Here is a 23267-nt window from a genome sequence, read left to right as displayed (position 1 = left end):
TCAGGAAAATGTGTTGCATCATTTGTCTGCTGCTTCCAGGTGCTTAAAAAAGCTCAGTGGTTGCCCCCACTGCAACTTGACTGATGTCCAAATGTTAAAATAAGTTTCTAAAAACCTCAGTTCACTCTAGAAGGCTATGCCCTATGGGACAGGAACCAAAGCACCCAGTGCCCTACATTTCACTATCATTGTCTCTTCCTTCTCTTTTTTGCTGACAGAAGTCTTTTTGGGACCATGTAGAAAACTGGATCAAGTGCTTAAAAACACCCTTTTTTTCCTGATGGACTATTTTGAAGCAGGATCATTTCCCTAATTCAGTTTAAAACGTGGTTACCACAAATAGTTGTTTCAATAATAGTGATATGATGTACTACACCACTGGCTAGAACTGGGCCATGGAGTTGAATGTCTCAAGTTTTGTTATTTCTGAATGGAAAACTTTATGTCACCTGGTCTGCCTGATTGCTGGCTAGATACAGCTGTTGTACAGCTAAAAGACCCCAGAGGGCATACGGGCACCGATATCCCACATGCATGGAAGTTCACAGCCTAGAAAGTTTCAGCAGGGAAAGGACATGCTATGATGTCTTTAAAAAAATCTGTGCACATTTGTGAATGGTTTGTGTTTGATTTTATTCCATTCCTTTCAGTTTTATTCTTCTATGACACAAAAAGAGTCTTGTTATTTCCTTCATAGGTAGTTTTGGTTTTGGTTTGGTTGGTTTGGTTTTGTTGTGGGTGGGGGTTTTTTTTTGTGTGTGTATGCGTGTTTGGTTTTATCTGTTTTGTTTGGTTTGTGGGGTTTTTATCTTCTCCATTTATTATACAAATAAGACAATTTGATAAAATGCTGGAAAAATAAAATAATAGAAATATGTGCTTTAACTAGGACAAGCTGCAAGTACTGTACAGACATTTAAAGAGTGGTCACTTCTGTAAAGAATTTATGATACAGTTTGGACAAAGGCAAAATAAATGCAACAATTAGAAAGAAGAGCACAAAGGAAAGACAGTTTTACAATCAGATTCTAGTAAACTGTATCAAGTTGCTGTATGCATAATCCATCAAAGAAGTAATTCCAAATGAAAGAGTAGCTTGAAGCTACATACCAAGTAAGTAACTGTGAACTTGTTAACAAACCGTTCTGTTCTGTATGCTGGTTGTCAGTGGCTGCAAGTTCAGCCATCATCTGGCACTGTTGGGAAACGATCTGTGAGTGTAGTGGATTCCTCCTGGCCAGTAGCAATCTGTCAAGATCACGGTGCGGCTACTGCTGAGTCAGCAGACTCCAAAGGCAGAAGGACCAGACGCCTTCTGCATGTAATGCAGTGTCTTGCCTTAAAGAGGGGAAAGAATACCAGTGCCCTGAAAAGAAGATGCAAAGACCAATCCAGGCCACATGTTGGTGATTCTGCCTCAATGTTGAGAATCGTTGGTAAAGAAACATGCAGAAGGTCTATATATCGCTTATATTTCTAAATGTGGTTATTCTCCTTTCTCATATTATCCAACATTCTTCCAGGGTAGGGTGCAGGCTTGCCAGTAAGAGAACGTGGAGGAAACTTCCACTTCAGCTTCCCACACTGTTTATGTTTTGTGAATAAATAAGAGTTCACCTCTATAGGCTGACAACTTCTGCTGATGGAATTCGAGACTACTAGGGTTTGAGCTGTTAGTTTTTTAAGATCTGTAGAACCGGTGATGTTGGAGGAAAGCATTATGAAACAGAACCCGAGCTTGTCTTGTAAAGGTTGTTCTTTCCCACCTTATTCTCACTTCAATTACCACAGCTGGGGTGTGGCACTAAGCAGATAATCACCCCTCTGGCAGAACAGTTGAGTGCTGTTAAACTTTCAAGTTGTATTTATTTTAGCACCCTTGTTCTTTAGCTTTGCGTGCCTTTCATTAGCAAATGGAGTCACAGTGGAAGGAAAGAGTGGTTTTCTTTTCTCAGCTATGCGAATTGATACTGGAGAAAAACATGAAGTTGTGACGACACTGATTCACGCACAAGCTGAGGTATGGAATGCAACTTGTTAAAATTAGCTTTTTTCTTCTTTATTACTCCTGTGAAAAGCACGAGGAGGGGTTGATTTCTGCTTTGTTTTAATAAGTGGTTTAAGAATAGTGCTAATTTATGGTTTGGTTGTTGATAGATGTGTAGCAGCAAGCGGAAACAGTCCTGTGCCCTTGCATGCATGCACATACGCATCTGTAGCAGGGAAACGGCTCTGAACAATAAGCATGGAGTAAGTGTTGTGAAGTACAGCAGTTTTGTCCTTCTAACTCACCTTTGTCTTCTCATTCTTTTCCTTTTTCATATGTTGCATGGTATTTGAGCCAAATCTAAAGTTCAGTAAGTACTCTGATACATATGAATGCAGATGATATGTTAATAATTGTCTGTAAACTGTAAATGCATCCTGCTTGTGCAATGTGTAAGTCAGTGCTGTTCTGTTCTGACAGGTTTATGGAGGTATTGTAGGAACTGGTTACTTTTTGTGGAGTAGTTTGTTGCATTCTGATTTTCCTCAATTTTGTTTGTTTTCTTTGTTGTGCTCAAGTTCATCTATGCCAAGGCTGGCTCCAAAGAACAGACATGTCCAGTGGGTTTTCAAGATGAAAGGCTCTTAGTCAGAAATTTCCCAGATCTGATGTCTTTACCACAGCCATTCTGCAAAACTTGTGTCTGATTTCCTTGTACAATAAAACATTTTTGTGTCCCTTTAGCTTTTTTGAGAAACTCTAAACTTGAACAAACAATTTTTTTTCCCATGGTCTCTTACTTGCTTGAGTGGCATAATTAGTTTTAGACTCAGTGAAAGCTTAAACTCTTTATTTATTTTGAAGTATAGACTAAGAGACTAGGATTATATAAAATCATATTAAGATTTTTACCAAAAATGGAACCAGGAACAGAAAATAATACAGAGGCAAATGTAACTAGCCTTTCCATTGGCATTTCCTGATTTTGAAAGTGGTTTACCAGACTTGAATCAGATTTTGAAACATTTATGCCTCTGAATAACTTTGTATATACATGGATAACATTATTCATTAGATAAATCTACAGGAATGTAACAGTGCATTCACTTTTTTTTTTTTTTAAATTTTCTACACTTTTTTTTTTTATAAGAAGAAAGATGTGCTCAAAAGTACTCCCAAGTAGTATCACCAAAGGTGAGGGAGGTCAGTAGATGGGTGCTTCCCTGAAACCCATTAATCATTAGGAGCCTGGAAAGTGCTATGGACTTCTGGCACCTGATGGTCCTGCTCTTCCCATGCTGGGTCACTCAAGACATCTTGCCAAGCACTGAGTAGTTGGATATGGGAGAGTAAGAGCCCACTTAAAGAATGCTGTGAGGAGAAAAAGGGACTTGAGACACTGAGAGTGTGAAGTGAAGATAGGTTTGTCCAAATCTTGGTTGTTTCATAGTGTAGGAAAACAAAAATCTCATTCTGGGCCAACTGGGAGACCTGAGTTGCTTGGAAAAAGAGTACTTTTCACTTCTCTTGAGAGCAACAAAAATCTAGTACCTTTTTTTCAAATTGGCTTATTTTTTCAGTTTAAATTAAAAAGAAAGTAAACCCTTTCATCTTTTCTTTGCTAAAAATAACCTCTAGGGAAAAAGTTCCTCTCCTGTATCTCTCTGTCAAAGACAGGATCATTTGAAAGGTTTTACAATTATTTTCATTAGGTGGAGCAAAATATATCATAGGGCTGACTTTTCCAGTACTGCAAAGTGCATTTTGTGACATTCTCCTGTCTTAAATAGCTTCCTTTAAGTTCTTTCATACATTGAAAGATCTTTCTCCCTCATAGCAAGAATGGCATAGGAAAGTCCAGTCCCTCTTCCTTTACAACTATGAAAGCAGAAAAAAAACACTCTGGGATCCTCAGATGTCAGGATGACTCTTTGCAACTATTAGTAGCAGGTGCTAATTAGAAGAATCTTTTGGCTGCTCTGATGCACTCTAGGGGCAAGCTGGGGTTTTAAAGACATATGTGTGCAATTGCTCCAGTTCCTAGTTCTGAGCAGTAAAAAGTGCTGCTTGGGCTCAGCCCAAGATACAAATCTGAATAATTAAAGCAGAAAGTTTGGTGGTTTACATTTCAGGCTTTAAATGTATGAATGGAGTTTGTGTTAACAGCTAGGGATCTTGGCCAGAAGTTATGATCTTCCTTTGCTTCAGAGTATTGCTGATAAGGAATGAGGAATGGTTTCTTTTTCTGCTCTAACTACAGGTCTTTAAAACTACTCAAAACAAAACCAAACAAAACCCCCAAACAAACCCAAACCAAGCAAGCAAATAATAACAAAAAATACCCAGCCCATTCTCATAGGTTTCTAGTCACCCTGTATTGCATTGATTAGGTAATACACAGCTACTGAAATAAATAATCCATATTTTAGTATGCTTCATCACACCTTCCTATTCGATTCTACTTTCTGATCTTGGATAATAAAAACTTAGTTTGTCTGTTTGGCCATCTAGCAATTTTTGCTAGAGATATAATGGGATGTTTTATACTCCATCGTATTAAGATTGGTGTTTGACTTATTTTTGGACTCTGACAGTAGGTCTTCTGTCAGGATGAACAATGTTTAAATATGAAAATCTGGTTTTGTCTCTCCTACCTGTAAAATGGACCTGTCAGTAGAAATTTTGCAGTTGAGCCTAACTTTTGAGACTAGCACTGGAGACTCTTACCCCCATATGATTTTGAAATATTAGCCTAGGAATCTGTTCAGAATCTTGCTGCTCTAAGGAACACCTGCATACACAGAATAGTAGTGGATGCATTCCTTTGTGACTAAATCCAGAAAACACTCTGAAATAGTTGCTCTGTGACATTGCATTAAATTAAATATCTTGAATAACAAAATTATGTATGAAACCCACTCAGAGTTTTCAAGTTCTGTGTAAATGGTGTTTAGAGAAAGCAAAGCAGTAGCTTTTCAGCTACAGCCTCACATTTTACCAAGTGTGTAATGGATCTTAAAGTACTTCTTTGTGATTTGAAACCATCTGGTGAAGATTCTGAAGATGTAATTCCAGGAATGCTCTTGCACTTTGTAGGCAAGACACTGGGAATAAAATACACTGACAAGTAGTTGGATGTCGTTACACCAGCAATGCTCTAATAACAAAGCAAAATACATCTTAGAGTTAACGTATTAAACACCCCATAAATATGGTGATGGAAATGCCATGGGATGCTGGGCAGACGCTGCATTCTGCAGGATTCTGACCTGGGAGTGGGCCCAAGGAGGTTCTTGTGCTGTTCCCCAGTGTTTGCCAGCATATTTTCTCAATCATCAAACCCACAAAGCTTATTGACACGTTGTTTGGCTAGGGAAACAGTGGAATAGTTTGCGAATATATGTGAAAATAGAGACTTTGCCTAAGTGTCACTTCTATTGCAAAGTAAGGGTTGCAGAAGAAACATTGAGCCAAAGAGGCTGGAATGTAAGATATTAATGAAAACATGTAGTTAAGGTGCAGAGCTGATATGTAAGGACCTAATAGTTCCTTCCCCATGCACCACTCTGAGTGAGAAGGGATGATGTGGGAAGAGATGCTGGGCCTAACTGTGCCACAAATTGCCACAAATGGCAGTGCTGCATGGTCTTTAATTTCCATCTGTTTCCATTTCTCACTCTGTAAAATAAGAGGAGTAGGGAAGACTATTTACACTTAAGGGAGTTTACAAACAGACCAATTCCATAATAACAGTAATTTTAAAAGATGTTATTTTAAAATTTTCTATGAAAGTGCTTTTTAACAACAAAAATAGAGGAAGCAAAAAAGCTTGACTTTTACATGCCTTTTTTCAAGTTTCTAAAGGTTTGATAATGAACTACTTTTCACCAGAAAGATTTATGGGTATTTTTAGGTTCATGTGTTTTAGGTTTTTTTGTTTGTTTGTTTGTTTTGGGTTTTTTTGTTGGTTTGGGTGTTTTTTGAGCAAAAATTGAAAATGCTGACACAAAATACTTCTTCATGTGAAAATTTCATTTGAGTGGCATAAATATTTTTTTTTAATTATTAAGAATGTGACAGTTTCTCTTTTAATTGGGGTTTGCTGTAAGAATAAATTCTCTAGTTCAGACAGGTGTTTATTTTTTTCCCACAGATATAATGTAGCCTATAAGATCAAGTGCTATTTTTCTTGTAGGTTACAGTGTTTGGGGCTTTCCTGCTTTTTAAAACAGCCAAGTTCTTTTATTGCATGGGTCAGTGAAATGGTATCAGGCTGTACTGAAGACCAACAGCACAGTCAGAGCAGCAGTAGGCAGCAAAAAAATGCCCACAACTTTTGATCACTTCTTACAAGAAACAGTTGTGACCATCTGATGATCTATCGCTTACTGGCATGCAAGGGTCTGCTGTGCTTTGCTCTGAGTCCTGGTGTCTTTCATCTTCAGAAACTTTCTGCACAGTAATATTTCTTTCTGACTAAAAGTTCAGCACCCTTGGTGGCATTTCCCCTTATTTCCTCCCCGCCTTGTGGTGAGTATTTTGCTGGGTTGATGTTGTAGCTTGCAGGGACAGTGAGATATGAATTCTGGATGCTATGTGGATTTTCAGGCTCTGATCTGTAAGTGGGCAACAATGGCTTTACCATCACTGGGTTTACAAAAGCATGGCACCTGGCTAACAGAAAAAGGCTTTGCCTCTCTGTCCCACACTTCCAGGGTGATCTCCGGTTTGGAGAGTTGAAGTTCCTGATATTTGCAGTCCAGAACCATCTTTGACAGAAATCCAACTATTTACGTTAGCTAAGTTGTGCTAAGCTAACACACAGATATTTAAAATTTTGAGGCATACTGTGAACTCATGACTCTCAGAGATCCTGAAATCCTCAGCAACTAAAATCCCCGGAGGACAGTGGTGTCCTATGATATATGATAACCTTTCATGAAACACGTTCTTGTTAACCCCAGAGGATTCCAGTTTTGGACTTCTGAGGAAGAACTCTGTGAGCAGAAGTTGTGGGTAACAGTGAATACCTCTGTTACGTACAGAGACTTGGGATTAGCCTCCTTTTTACTGCATCTGTGAGTGAGATGGGTGGGAAGCAGTCAGGCTTACCTGGCAGATTGATCGTTTCTGTACTTGGCTCCCCTGCCATCTTCTTACATCATGAGTTCTCATAGTTTTATATTTGGAGATCATGATGGGGGAGAAAGAGAAGAGAACCTGGCTAGGTTGTGCTGCACCAATTGCTGACCATAAGGCTTTGGTGAAACAGCTGGTATAGATTAAAGTGGCTCTTGAATTGCTTTCATCTATGGAAGGGCTGGGCTGGCAAAGAACTAGCCTCAGGATAAGAGAAATGCGTTGGCTTTCTACGGTTCTCATCCTCAGCTTTGTCCTTAGTTACAGCAAACGAACAATGGCACAGCTGAGAATGAGGCCACACACAGTCTGAAGAGTTTCTTTTTGTAACTAGATCTTGGGAAAGATTTCCCTCCAACACGAAATTTCATGGGTTTCCTTTGTGAGAGTTGTGAAAATAAGCAAATAAACCTAGTCCTGCAGCTGGAGTGTTTCTGACACTGTGAAATGAATCTGATTTCCCTGTGTAGTGGTACCCCAGAGGCACTGCTCATTTTAGAGGGCCTTGTAACAGATACCCTTATGGTATCTGAGCACTTTTAGGTGTGGTTCTTCCAGTCAAGTGACAACTATGTGGAATGAATGTATGCACTGAAGATGAGATTTTATTGTTTTGTATTTCTTTGATTATTAGGAATTTGGCAACCAAGACTAAGTTAGTATTTCATGGAGACTGCTTTTAGGAAATTACCAGCTGTGTACCATGTATTGTCTACCATAACTGTGGCTGCTCAGACCTATTTCCCACAGTTTTCCTGAGCTGGTTGAACCAGTTGTGCAGTATTGAAGTGACATTGAAAAATGTTATTACTTGAGCATCACACCTTTTTTTCAGGCATAACAGGTTTTGATGTTTGGTGGAGGGTTTTTTTGTTCCAGCATTAGCAAGATAAACTTCTTTGGTGTTCATCTCTTAATTTTATCTATTTAGAATTACTTTGCCAGCTGGTCTGGCAACACAAATACAGTAATTTTATTTATTTATGCATGGTACAGAGTTGCATGCCTCCAATCTTAGGAGAGATCAAATACTTAGCTCCAAAGAAGATGCATGAAAGAGCAATGTCCTGAATGTTTACTAGAATCATAGAATCAACCAGATTGGAAGAGACCTCCAAGATTATCCAGCCCAACCTAGCACCCAGGCCTATCCAGTCAACTAGACCATGGCACTAAGTGCCCCATGCAGCCTTTTCTTGAACACCTTCAGGGACAGTGCCTCCACCACCTCCCTGGGCAGCCCATTCCAATGCCAATCACTCTCTCTATGAAGAACTTCCTCCTAACCTCCAGCCTAGACCTCCCCCAGCACAACTTGAGACTGTGTCCCCTTGCTCTATTGCTGGTTGCCTGAGAGAAGAGACCAACCCCCACCTGGGTACAGCCTCCCTTCAGGTAGTTGTAGGCAACAATGAGATCACTCCTGAGCCTCCTCTTCTCCAGGCTAAATACCCCCAGCTCCCTCAGCCTCTCCTCATAGGGTTTGTGTTCCAGGCCCCTCACCAGCTTTGATGCCCTTCTCTGGACATGCTCCAGCACCTCAACATCTCTCTTGAATTCAGGAGCCTAGTACTGGATACAGTACTCAAGTTGTGGCCTGACCAGTGTTGAGTACAGGGAAAGAATAACCTCCTTCGTCCTACTGGCCACACTGTTCCTGATCCAGATCAGGATGCCATTGGCTGCCTTGGCCACCTGGACACACTGCTGGCTCATATGTTCAGGACACAAAAAGGGTCAAGCTTTATGAGAAGGAACCCAGATGAAAGGAGGGGAAAGTGAAAACACACATTTATTTTTGAAGTCCGTGAACTGGAATATATGAAACATAAGGATTGGCAGGGAAGGGTTGGCACCATGGAGTAGAAGGCAGGATCCCTTCAGTGCTCCATTAGATCTGCTTAAAAATCTAGTGAAGACTCAAGTAAGAGTATTTGAACACACTGCAGATGACTGAATGTCACTGCAGAGCTAGATTTCCTTTTCTTGCTCATGTGAATACCCAGGTCTAGTCACATCTCTTTCCAGAGTGAAAAAACAGCTTAAACCCACAGCATTTAATCATGTAATTTCTTTGCAGGACGTCTGAAAGAATTTCCAGCTATGATAGCTGTGATTTGACCTTCATCTGTTTTCCATGACTTGGTGAAAAGCATGATTTTCCAATGCTTTCTCATTTTTATTTGTGGTCAGGCCAGAAAAATGATTACACCTTCAACTTCCTGCTTTAAAATTATTATTTTTAAATGTTTGGAAGGTGAAGTAATGGGGAGAACTCAAGTAGAAAACTTTTCTCAAGAACTTGAAATCTATACTGGTTACCAAGAATACAATGTGTAAATGAAATACGATTTCAGGAGCCACTAGGGAGTATCAGAGAATAAAAATGGATTAGGTTGTTCATTTGCAAATGTGCATCTACACTAGCACCAAGGCTGAACTTCAGTGAAGCAATTAATTTTAGACTCTAATTTTCTTCTGAAGTTTGCTGTTATCTAGTCTTAAAGCTGTTGCTGGGAAAATTCAATCATCACTATGGTTTAAAATTCTTATACACGTGGTAAGAATTAATCCCATATAGCCACAAATAACTCATATATGCTGTGATTCGTTCTGTTGCTGACATATTAGTTGCCTGACTGGTTCTTGGATGGCTGAGGGATCCCTCTCTTGTGTTTTTCTGTGGCACAGCAGGTGTGGCAGCCTCTCCCTGGCAATTCCAGCATTGCTTATGACTGTCAAAGCTGTCTTAAAGTTGCTGATCAGCAAAAACACATTCTGGTAGCCATACTGAGGCTTTTGATAAAGGCTAGGTGTAACTGTTTTGCTGGTTTAGCAGCTAGTATCACACTTGAGTGAAAAACTGAAAGGGGAAGACCCGTGTGAAGCGGTATTCTTCTCTTGCTGTACTTGCACTCATCAGTGCTATCCCTTGGAGCCTCATAAATACATCATCAGTATAAATGAATAAAGCCTTTCAACAGCTCTGTAAAGTACCCAATACTTCTGCTTCCACACTTCTTATGGAGACCAAAATGCTAGGAAGCAAATGGCTTCCTAAATGATGTTTAAGATGCAGATACTCTCCTGTTTTCTCCTGTGATTTAACCTTGTGGCCTGCATCTGTTTTTCTGGTGTGATAGTTGTTGAAGTTTTGAAGCAAATCCTGTTAAAATCAGCATGAGTTGTTCTGCTGGCTCTTATCAGGCTCTCTGCTCTTCAGTGTTGTGGTAACAATATGACCCACAGTTGACTTGTAATTATACCCTTGAGGAGCAAAGAAAGAGATAGAATGAAGCTGATGTTTTATTCCAGCAGTAAGATGACTGGATAGGGCAGGATTTACTGCAGCTGGCCAGGACAAATGGTTGTGAGTATTGTGGTGGTTATGAAGCTCATTCTCGCTTGTCTGAGTGGAAATTCTGAGGAAAAACTGACTCCACCAAGACCGAAGCATACTTACTAGTGGGAATAAAGGCACCATGTGATACGGGGGTGTCAGTCTACAGGCTGGGAAAGCTTCCAGACATGACATAGGATTCAGCTTGTTGGAAGTTTGAGTCAGGGCACGCAAGCTGCTGCTGAAAGAGCCTGTCTGCAGTCTTCCTCTGCACATCTGAACAGGGAATCTCCTCTGAGGGAGTGAGGGCTTTTTTGCTATTCTGTTTTTCCACTGCTGATCTTCCAATTCTTTGACCTATGTACATAGACCTACGTGCGTGCATGGATGGCTGTAATTCTTTTTAGGTGATGGGGTTCCCCACTGAAAGCTCCCTACATTGTGGGTGCTACACTTTTCCTCTCCTGGCATGCTGTGATTGCTGTGATATGAAGCTGGGTGCTAGTGTGTGCACCATCTGCACTTCCCACAGGAGAGGACATTAAATACAAAGATTTTAACTAAAAGCGATGAAATCCTGTTGTCGATGGATCCTGCTCTCACTAATCTAAAAGCTGCCCTTGCCTAAATGCAGAGTGATATTCCTTTGTATAGAAGGTTAGAGTTATTTAAAAGCTGCTGTGAAACTAAATGACATTAACTGCATAACCCTCTAGTCTTCACCGTTATCCAGTGCATATCCTCTGTAACCAACAACGATATACAGTAAAGTCTCTAGCACTGTTTTTTCCCCTACAGGTGAAAAATTGTAACTCAGACTGTAAACTGTAGATTTTCAGGTAAATTAGTGTGTTTGTGTGTATCTAGTTCTATTGTAGTATCACCTAATACTGCCAGGTCTTGCTACTGAGGTACTGCACCAACACAAAAGAGAAAGTCAGAGTGCTTACACATTTACAACCCTTGTAACCATTTATATGATTATAGTTTTGCTCGTATTCAAAAGTAGCTTCATATTAAAATAGAAGCATCCTCTTATGAAGAAATACTGAGAGAACTGGGGCTATTTAGTCTTCAGAAGGCTGAGAGGGGATCTTATCAACATCTATAAATCTGAGGGGTGGGTGTCAAGATAAAGGTGCTGTCTCTTTTCAGTAGCGTCCAAGTGATAGGACAAGGGTACAAGCTGGAACACAGGAAGTTCTACTTCAACATGAAGAGACACTTCTTTATGGTGAGGGTGATGGAGCACTGGAACAGGCTGCCCAGTGAGGTTGTGGAGTCTCCTCCTCTGGAGACTATCAAAACCCAACCTGGATGCATTCCTGTGCAGTCTGCCCTAAGTGATCCTCTAGAGGGATTGGGCCTCTGGAGGTCCTTTCCATCCCTTAACATTCTTTGATCCTGTGATTCTCTAATCATCTTAGTATCTTTTGTGAGGGATGGAAGAGTAAGAGACAGAAAAGCATGTGTCCACATACATATATAGAGATAAATATCCATGTACATTTATAGACTAATAGTTTGCAAGTATAACAGTGAAACAGCACCAAATAATATAGAAGACATTTCTGTTCTGCATGCAGTACTGTATCTAAGACAGACTTGAATACTTGAGTGTAGAAATCCCCTCTAGATGACTGGTTGCTCCCCTGGTACTTTTACATAAACAGCCAAGTAGTTGAGTATGTGTACATGTGCATCATTGTGAAAAGAAGTACATTACTGCCTGAATCCAGCAAAAAAATGAACATTTGGGTGAAGACAGCTGGTGTGATTTAGATAACATTCTGAACTCCCACTTTGATTTTTGAATAACATTAGCTTTCACTGAAAGTGGTACTGTGTTATTATTTTCAATCATCTGAACTCCCCATAAATAAGAATGCTTCTTAAAGCCAAATTCAGTGTTTATGAAACTGCAGAGATTAATTTGGCTCATGATACTATAGGCAATTATTGTTATATGGATTTTTAATCTGGTTTCTCACTCGTAATTTTTTTTTCCACCCTGGTTGGGGTTGATTCTTGGACACACTTTGTTATTCTATTGTTATAACTAGGTTCCAGTTACCCTCTCAGAACTGCTTTTACTTATGCTTCTTATTGACTTAATTCAGAAAAAAATGCTCTTGGTATTTTATGTTGACTTTTGTCACTGGATGTATTATGTAGTAACTCATACATGACAGTGATTTGTGGGATAATTCTGAAAATTGTTACATGCAATATCAATACTGCAAACCCCTTATCTTTATAGTCATATAACCCCAGATATTTTCCATTTAGAAGGCTCAGTAAGAAATCTGCCTTGAATCTTGTGTCTTTTGTTAGAGCTTTTTAGCTTTGTTAATCTTTCTTCTAACCCGTGCAGTGCCTCCTCCTCTTTTTTTGTTTTGTTTATTTAATATTAATGCTGTAATTGCTAATACCTGAGCAACAAATAGCTACTGTAGTGTGAGTATTCAAGTTAGGATTTCTCTTCTGTGTAGTAATCTATTAATTTTTAACCTGAAAGAAGGAAAATCAGAATATTGTAGAGGACTAGTGCACTTTACTGAATTCCATCAAGGAAATACCTTTCTTTTAAAAGAAAATCCTCTGAGTGCTAAAGAAAAAGCAAATACTTCTTTCAAATTCATTGTTGGGATGCTCTGCTTTTCTTAGTTGTTATCATGTGTTTTGAAGAAAAGCAATTTAGACAGATTGGGACAGCACTCATCAGGATAGGATTTTCTTTTTAATGTCAGACAAGAACCCTCTTGGATAAAAAAAAATACATTAAATATTTTCTCATTCCGTCAAACTCTTTCACATTGTCTAATGTGATGATATTACTACAGTCTTTCATGAAATACCCTTGGAAATTCGGAGGAATTGTGTCATTTTTCTCTCCCATTTTGCTGGTAATGGCCGCAGAGTCGACAGGCACTACTTTCTCAAAGGAACTATTTACTTTTCTTTTGTCATTGACCTGATTTTACAAAAATAAATTGAGAGTGAATGGAAAGTTTAACATCTTAGAGAAAACAGCATCAGGTTATCTATTTGATATGCCTTGTTTAGCCCATTTTTGTGTAATTTCCATTCCCCACCTTGTCAGCAAATACACAGCATGTCCTTCAAGACTAGAGATTTTCATTGACACTTGCCTTGCACTACAGCAGAGCAAACTCTTCTTCCTGAGATATCAATAATCTCTGGAATAGCACTGTCTAAATATATTTTTATGTTTTCAACCTTTCTCCAATGGTAGAATTCTTTCTGTAATCAGCTACCAGAGACTTTATGTGCCTCTGATCCTAATCATGCAGGTGGTAATGGCCCTTCAGTTGCACAGTATTTTTTCCTTCTCTGTTCTTTCATTTTTCAGTGCTGGTTTTCATTGTTTGAAAGAAAAAGTCTTTAAAAGTCTGATGTAACCTGAGATAGGCAAAGGTTATCTGTGTGTAGTTTGACATCCGTGCTGTGCTTCATAACAGAAGTTATGAACAGTTCATAACAGAATCTACATTGACAGTTTCTCTGTAAGTGTGCTAAGAGGATGTATAAAGTTGAACAAATCATTTAAGTAATAACCTCTAATGTCTTCTAACCTCTTCTTTGGATTCTTCTAATGCTACATGTGTGCCACTAGGAGAATCGCACTTTCTGTATCACAGTACAATATCTCAAGGGTAGATAAGAAGAGGTCAGTTGTGGATGCTTGCTGAATTCAGTCTCCCCTTGGGGCTTACTTCAGTTTGGAAATGCTAGCTCAGAGATTCTATGTGCACCTATTTAAGGGATGTATGTCTTTGTTCTAGATGAGCTGCAGGGAGCAAAGAAAAGCGTACCTTAATTTGCATCTCCCTAGTCTTGCTTGGAAATGCTTCTGAACTTGTGCTGTGGCACTAAATATGTAAAGGTAAATTTGGTTTTCCTGCACCCATTTCATGTAACTGTAGTGAAGCCAGCTACACTAGACTTGCAAGAACAGGCTCCAGAATGCTGGGTCGTTATTATTTGAAAGTGTTCTGAGAGTGGGTCTATAATGCCACTTACTACCCAATAGTAGCAGTAAATTATTTTAGTTGTGAAGCATTGTCATTCTTTCAGTTGCATTCTCTGGAACTGACTCATTGTGTTTGCATTTAGCACATTTTTGCAGTGCGATACATAAAGTAAAACTTGTTCTAAAGTGTTTACGAAAGACCAGAAGTTGAAAATAGAAGGCAAAGATGGTACTTTTGTAGTTCTTTATACTTGGCCTTTTTCAGATTAGCATTAGGCCCTGGAGTTAAGAATCACTGACTGTTTAATGCACTCTGTTGCTTTTAAATTCAGTATTTGTCTAAAGTCACATGGCAGAATTGTTGTGTAATTTTGCTTCTCCATAATTAACCACCTGAAACATTTTACCACCAAGTAAAATTCGACTGGACAACCTCCTCTTCAAAACAGATGCAGTATGGTCCTAACTTATTTGTGTGCTGAATATGTAAGCGCCAATTCACCAAGGCATCCTGTAGCAAATAGAGCTGCTGTTACTTTTTCAGGATACACCGTATGAAGAGGTGGGTAAATTTGCAGTAGTGAGGACTATGTCATAGGAAGATTTTCCTTGAGCAACCAGTGAAAATCTCTGGACTTGGTTAAAGCTGGGAAAGTTCTTGCTTGTTGAAGCACCTGGTCTGCCCTGATTTTCTGTCTGCCTATAGGGAGCCCTGCCCCACCAGTACACTTCCCACTGGACAAGGCTCATCTATCCCTCAGTTTAGCCTTTTTGATCTTCTTGCATGCATAGGGTCTACTCAGTTTCCTCAGTAGTGTTATGTGCCTGAAGAACTTTAACAAACATGAGGAAAGGCTTAGCATGAGAGCAAAAAGTCCCAAACAGCTAATTGCTTGACTCCACAAAAAGAAGACAAGAGTTTTAGTTCCCACTCCTAAGTGAGATCCAGGTGTTGCTAACAGAGCCAGGCCTCCTCATATTAAAGATGATTTGGCAAAAGAAACGCAGACAGGAAAGTTTCCTGCAGCTAGTTTGAGTGATGACCTTTATCTTTCTCCAAATGAAAATGAGAACTCTTCCTACACTGCATAACGTCTGGTGAAGTTCAGTGAGTTACATCACGATGAGAGGATGTTATATATCAACATCTGTTTCTGCTGTGTCCGTTTCCCACATGTGTCCTTCCATGTTACAACTTTTATCTTTCTCTTTTGTATTTTTTTCTGTTTCTTAATTTTTAAAATTCTGTTTTCAGTTGCACCTGATCTGTCCTACTCTCACTCATCAGTACGACGGTGAGAAGTAAGCTGTATGCACGAGAGAGAAATAAGGATGCTTGCTGTGGATTTTCCTGGTTCTGTAATCTTTTGTAGTTTTATTAGTTACCTCTGCTGGGAGGGACATCTGCAATGATTTTGCCAGACTGCAAGTATTTTAATGGACTCCAAATTAAATAATTTTCAGTGTTGGCACAATAAGTGTAGCTTTACATGTGTTCTGGAGATGAATGGGTCAGGGAAGGATTTTGTAGATGCAGTTGGTAAGAATACTGGCTAGGAAAACATGAACTCTCTACTGACAACGAATAAACTTTTGGTACAAAGTGGTGTGCCAAATTCAAGACAGATATTTGAGCTTTTCTCTGAATCCTCTCTCCTAATTCTTTAGTTAATTCTTTTTTCCAGTAGCTGTTTCCCTTGGAAAACATTGTGCTTGCAAAGGCTCTCTTTGCGTTAAGAGCTCTGATTTCAGCTGTTATTTCTCTAGGATAAAATTCTCAAAGTTAAATACACCCTACAGAGTACAAGCATAGCGTGTATAGTTTGAAGCAGTCTTAAAGATACAGCTCAAGGCAAATACTGAAACCTATGCTTAATGGCTATATCATTGTCACTTATTCTTTGTAATGTCCTGAAAGCTACATATTTAAAGATAAAGATTTTCAGAGTATAAGGACCTTTACCGCATTACGGCTCTTCTTTCTCTGCGAAGCTGCCTTCTGTGTAGGTGTCAGGGTTTTTATCTTACCTTTTTCTTGCAGATGAGGTCCTTTTGTGCTTGTTATATGGAGACCTGTATAGCCTCTGCCTTTGCAACAACAGTTGTTCTAAAATCTGCCCTCCCGTCATGACAAATTTCTGAACTTGATTCTAGGAAAGCAGGAGAGAGAGATTCCTTATCTGAACCAGCAGTGCTTTTCACTGTTAGTGGCAGAAGACAAGGACGGTACTTGAGCACACTGATTATTGCTTTGTTATCCTTCCTGGGCAAGGGCTGTCCATCTGCTTACATAGCACACAGCACAGTAAAGCCCGAATTCTGAGAGACGCTTTTTGGCACTAATATAAGATATGTGGTTAATAGTAAATCTGCCATGGAGGATGACTCAGCCTTGGTAGTAAGATAAACAGATGGAGCAAAATAGGTCACTCCAGTCTCGGGTTTGTATATACTGCGGATTCTAAGCTGAATTCAGCCCTGAAGCATGACATTCAAATGAGCGTTTCACTCGGTCAAAAGGTTTGTGCATCACAAGCAAGCCACGTGAAACTGAAGTTGGTATCTAGAAAAATAGCTTCCTAAGGCTCAGAAATAAACCTGAGAATCACTGAGGTATATGGACAGAAGTAACATACATAAGATAGCAGTAAAGAAAAATGCTTTTATGATTCCTTAAGTTAGGAATTTTATGGTAAGGGTCCCCTGGTTTATCGGATGACATCCAAGAGCATTATGCAATGCTACATGTGGTGATGAGACTTACAGGACTGTGTGTATGGGTAGCAGAATCCCACTGCAGGTGTAGAAAGGAAAACCTGAATAGCTCTGCAGATCCACTGCTGCAAGTACACTTCGAATGCAAGGCAAATGCAGTAACCAATGACTTCTGGTAGACTGCAGATCAGCTCTTCCTGATGCTGTAAGAATTGCTTCAAACAATTTTAGAAATTGAGCTGTATAAAAATGACTTTACCTGTGGAAATACTTGCTCACTTCCAAGGCTGTGCATCCGAAAGCATAAATGAGTGTAAGGGATAAAGCCAACTCTTTCTGCTGTAGTACATTAGCAGAAGAGGAGAGATGTGATACAGACTGGTTTCATTCTCTTACATGTTTCTTGTAGTTCAGCAGCAGGCTCATGTGCAGTGAGAAGAGCTGAGCACAGAGCTCTAATAGGGAAGACATTTGTTTCAAGATATGTAATCATCATAAAGCTCAAATAAGGAGATCCATTTTGACTTTTTTTGTACTCATTTCCAAGATTGCATCTATCCAGATGAACAGTGATGTTAATGTTTCTTAAGCTACTTCATTGGGGGTTTTTTATTTGTTTGCTGTTTGGTTGGGTTTTTTTAATCCCAGGATATGCTCTTAACCACATATAAGTACCTGTGGTTGAACAGGTGCAAAAAGGTAGCAATCTTAGCATGATACAGCTTTATTCTCACAAAGGCAGAAATGCCAAATCTTGATGTTCAAAAGGTTGTAAAAAGAAAGCTACTTAATGTATAAGTAGCAGTGCTGGCAACCTTAGCTGTGCTTCAGTTAATACATATGCATGTACTTTTGTTGGAGCCTGCACTGCATTTAAAAGAAGCTTGCAGGTGCCTTTTAAAGGGGATCCTAAGCTGTCTGTGTGGGTGTGTGTCTTTGTAGTTTAGGTTTGTTTTAAACAGCAGCAAGAATTTTAATCACAGTGCAGATGTCACACTTGAAGGAATTCACAAAAGTCTGCTGAGGAGTTATAAAAAATAGACTTAACTGTGTGCTGTTGGGGAATATGTAGACAGATTTCCATTTAGCAAGCAAACAAAAGCGTATCAGAAGGAAAATTCACATCTAAGGAAGAACAGGAAAAATCTGTAGTTTGCATCTCATCTTTTTAAACTAGGCCTTAGGTGAGAGGCCAAAAGTTGAGTTTCTAGAAGGATTAGGAAGTAAATGTCTTCATTTCTCAGTCTCTCTATTACAAGATTATATTAGAGTTCATTAGGTGCCAAGTTTAAGGCACCAGACTTCTGCTGATGGCTATATTTGGTTGTTGCTAATCTAGCTTCTCATATTGAACTCTTCTGACTGAATCCTTTCTCCCTGGAATGATCAATGATTCAGAGCTTTACATGGTACATGTTTACCTCTCTCATTAGCTCGGTATTATCATCCCATCTTTTCTTCCTGTGTGTCCACTGGTCTGTGACAAAGGCATGGATAAAGAATTATTGCTGTCTCTTCTCCCACCTCACTCTGTGCAGTTTTACATCTTACTCAATACCCATGATTGCGAAATTTCAAACAATGATCCATCAAGTTCATTTTGAATGCCTGAGGTTTCAGAGAAAGGCAGCACCCATGTCACATCTTCGTGCTTTTGGTCCACAGTTCAGTGTTGTGGCTTCTTTGGAACAGAGAACTGGATTTCATCCTTGATCTTTGGTAATCTGCTGGAACAGCAATGCATGAGATATTATTAACCCTCTCTAATGGGTAGAATTATAGAGGCTGGTGGCATGAATGTTTTCTTCCTGGTTGTCACAGAACTTGTGCCTGAAACAACATATTACACTATATATTGTTACCTATTAGGAAAAGTTTCTCAGCATTTCACATCTGCTTTTTTGCAAGGAAGCTTACAAATTGTTTCACAGAAAGAAAGGAGTAAGTGATGCTGTGAGGTGAGAGCCTTCCTTACTTAGATTTCTGAATACACAACTTGCAAAACTCCTGTACCTAATGCAATGCTACTGCTTGTGTCCATAGGAGGCAAAGATGGGCTGTAACAAGTTTTTGCAAACAGCAGTGGTTGCAATGCCTGGGAAGATATGTGGGAGAGAGACAGGTTCTTCAATTCTCTCCATTTGAACACATGCTTTGGAGACATGTTCCATCAGGGATCCAATCTGAGGGCCAGCCTTGTGACTGAACTAGCTGCCTTAGGAGGGTCAGTAGACCTCTTAACTCCCTTTCACATGAGGGTTGTTACAGTCTTATGCCCCTTCTCTGTTATACTTGTTCCTATTTTATTTATATCAGGGGTTCACACTTAGTCACATTTGAATTTCACCCTGTTCTGAATCCTAGAAATCTCATCACATATTACAGCCCTGAGCTCTGCTAATGATAGTTCTCACAAAATTATTTTCATACTCTGAGACATGAAATTGTACATTTCAAGAACATGCTGATGAGAGAAGTATTTTCTTCACTATGTGTTAAACTTCACGAATCCTTTTCCCTCTATGCAACTATTTTTTGATGCAAAGCTGTGCAGAAATGAAAATCAATATGCTTTATCTTTATCCTTCATGATCTTAAGGGTACTAGACTTACATGTTTGAAAGGTTTCCTGGAAATTTCTTCCCCACAGATATTTTTGCTCTCTGACAGTTTGCCAAACCCAGCCACAACACAAAAAGAGTGATTTGAAACAATACAGTTTTCCTTTAGGATTTTTGTTTGGCCATATGACTCAGGAAGAGTTGTTAACTTGAACTCTAGATGAGTGGTGTTGATACACATTTAGAAGTGCACGGAAGTAGCCCTAACTGAGACATCATTTTGAGCACTCTGTGTGACTCTTCTGATTTTCTGTTGAAAGCAGTCAGTGAGTAGGTGCTAGTAAAGGAGATGTGATACCTATTTTGTAGGGTTTTATAGTAGAAGCAATGGCAATAACACATTTTATGAAACTACTATATCTTCCTCACTGTTTTCCTTTGTCATATTTGTACTTTTCTTCACATTGTCCTATCCCAGAAGAGCACTTTCCTTTGCAAGAAAGTTTTCTCTCTTGCAGTCTTTTCATTAAATGTATTTAGAGAAGCTGTTCATATCAGATATTCTTTGTTGGCATCTCCTTTATGTGTCTGTCCAGATGTGAGATAGGATTAACTTTCATTGGCTGTAAAGCACTTTTGCAGGTGAGATTCAAGCTTAGAAGAAGTTTGGTATTTATGCAACATAATCAAGACATTGAAGTCAGCAAGGCAGAAGGGACGATTGGGAAGCTGGTCATAGAAGTCTAAACTGGAAGCCTAGGAGAGCATTTATTAGCTTCCAAGTCCTGTCACACTTAGGGCAGGAGTGAAGTATGCAATAGCTGCTGGTTGTGGCAAAGAAAACTTGGATGGAATATAGCTTGTAGCCCTTGTGGGCGGTACGCTCTAAAAACCATCATAGCTAGAGATAACAATCTAGTGTAACAAAAGCATAATTCCATTGTCACTACAGTTTTAGCATGAGGTTTGTCCTCAACTATGAGGTTCATTTCTGTTAGGTCAAGCCACCTGATCTGCTTATACCTTGGGTCACTTTTCTGTGAAGGAAGTGGCGGTATATGTGATGGTGGGTTGTTTTCTTTTTGCTGTTTGTTTGTTTTAAAAATGCTTTGAAATTTACAGTGAGGAGGCAGTAATTCCTGGTGATATTTTCAGTAGAGATTTGTTGAACTGCCGTGAAGAATGAAATAGCTCCAAACTATCAGAAGAAACGAAACACCATGTTCTCACATGGTGTGAACTGGAAAGTCTTCATCTGTTGGCAGTGATTCTATGCTGATCTGTGCATCATCTGAGAATCTGACCCACTCTTTATGAAGACTGTTACATAAATGGGTTGAAAAGTAACATATAAGGCCTCTGGCTGTCTTACTGGTGGTCAATGGCTCAGTCCTTTCAGCATAAGCTCTCCCTGTTAGAAGAAACCAGTGTTCCAAGTAACAAATGGGATGCTAAAATGAAAAATGATGCAATCAGAAGTCTGGCATCAGAGAAACTGTACTTCTGCAGAATTTTTTTGTCAGGTTGTAATAGTGTTTCAGGACTGGCATGCTAACAGGTTTAAATGTGCTTTAATCTGCTTATGTAATTTAAGCACCTCTGGGAGCAGTGGGCATTCATGAAATTATTTGTTGTGGTGGGAGTCCTATCATACTGAGCCAGATGCTGCTTTCCATGAGATATACTATTGTGCCTAGACCAAACTAAGCTGAATAACTCCATCGGATTCGATTAGGTTATAAATTAGGTCTCTGCTATGTATTAAAATGCGTCAGTGCACATCCTTGGCTCTTATAAGCACCTTGAAAAGGTTTCCTGAATGTAACTTTATCAGCCATGCTACAGCTGACAGTTTTTCCCCTTGCTTTGATATTACTTTTGACTCTTTCTACATCACTACCCATCCTACAGACAAATGCTCATAATGACTGATTTAGTTGGAAAGAAGAAATGTGTTGGTGTGAAATGGCTCAGAGGTCTCCTTTATTGCTGTATATTGCAATCCAATATTCTATCCAAAATACAGCCAACTTGATTTTGAAGGGAAAAAAAGAAAATTATTGAAGTTCATGTTCTGCATTATTTACTCTCTCACTGTTTTGTGAATTAATGCACTTGATGGCAATGCCGCCCTGCATATTTTTGCAAACACAGATCCAGTCCTGTGTTTCTCCCTTGCCCAGATTGCCCTTGATTTGAACAGGAGTTTGGAATGTGCTAGGAATGTGAGGGCAAGCAGTCACATAAGATGTGTGCTCTCTTAATGTAGCTTACAACTGAGATAAGACCAGAGCAGAAACCTCATACATGTAAATAATGTGCACAACTACAGTATTATTTTTTCCAGTTCCTTTCTGAAGCATTTTTTTCCAAGAGCTCTACTTCATGTACTCATAGTTGGAAATGGTCAACAGCTACTGGATAGGTCTGACTGTTTTCTGTGTTAATTTCTGTTGGTTCCAAAGTTGTGTCTATTTGCAGAGCATCAAGCACTGTTCTTTGTGTCTTTCTTCTCTGTAGTATGTCTTTGAAACAGTTTTGTTTGATTGTGTTGAGGCATAGGAAGTTTCATGTAAACATGGGAAGGAATTTTTTCGCTCTGAGGGTGACAGAACACTGGCACAGGCTGCCCATGGGGGTTGCAGAGTCTCTCTCTCTCTGGAGATATTCAAAACCCACCTGGATGTGTTCCTGTATCATCTGGTATAGGAGATCCTGCTCTGGCAGGGGGGTTGGACTAGATGATCTTTTGAGGTCACTTCCAGTCCCTGACATTCTGTGATTCTGTTATTTAGACTGTGGCCTGTTCCTAAAGGCTCCAGTGTAACCCAGTCTCCAGTGTAGCCTTTAATTTGTGTTTCTGCTGCTCTGTTTTCCAGGACCATCTTGGTGTTCTGCTTCCTGCCAAATTGTCCAAGTATTTTAACAGTCTTGTATACTCTGAGCAGGTGGAACTTCATCTGTCACACTTTGCCCACACAGGCTGGGACACTGATATCTCTGTTCCCCTGTTCTTAAAAGTTCTGGGTCCTATTTACATCCCTAGTGTTGCTTCCCATGCTCCCCATACTTCCATTTCTTTAAAATGTAAAATATACAAAAGACAGTATGCCAAGTCAGAAATCATAAAATAAGATCAAATATGTCCTAAAGAGCTACGAGTAGTTTTCTGTAGGTGTCAGCAGCTGCAAAGAAAAAAAAGTGTTGAGTTCAAGTCCTACAAGAACTTAAGAAAAATGTGTTTGGGGTTTGAGCACAAGCCAGAGCTATATTCTTCTGAGTTAAAGAAATGAAAGTTCTTACATCCTGTTTTGAAGATTACTTTTCTGAGTTTGCAAACATTCAGACATCTTTTGGAACATGATATGATAAGATACTGCCATAGAGTGGGGAGGAAGACAAAAGCTGACAAGAAACATGATAACCGTGCATATCATCTGTATAATATGCTGAAGACTAGCAAACGGTTTCACTGGAAGTTTAGCCAGCTTCAGAGTTCTCAGTTGCAACTGTCTGAAATGAAGCTGAAAA

The sequence above is a fragment of the Pogoniulus pusillus genome, chromosome 1 (genome assembly GCF_015220805.1).
Source record: "Pogoniulus pusillus isolate bPogPus1 chromosome 1, bPogPus1.pri, whole genome shotgun sequence".
Taxonomy (NCBI): domain Eukaryota; kingdom Metazoa; phylum Chordata; class Aves; order Piciformes; family Lybiidae; genus Pogoniulus; species Pogoniulus pusillus.
Note: the sequence above shows the minus strand (reverse complement) of the source record.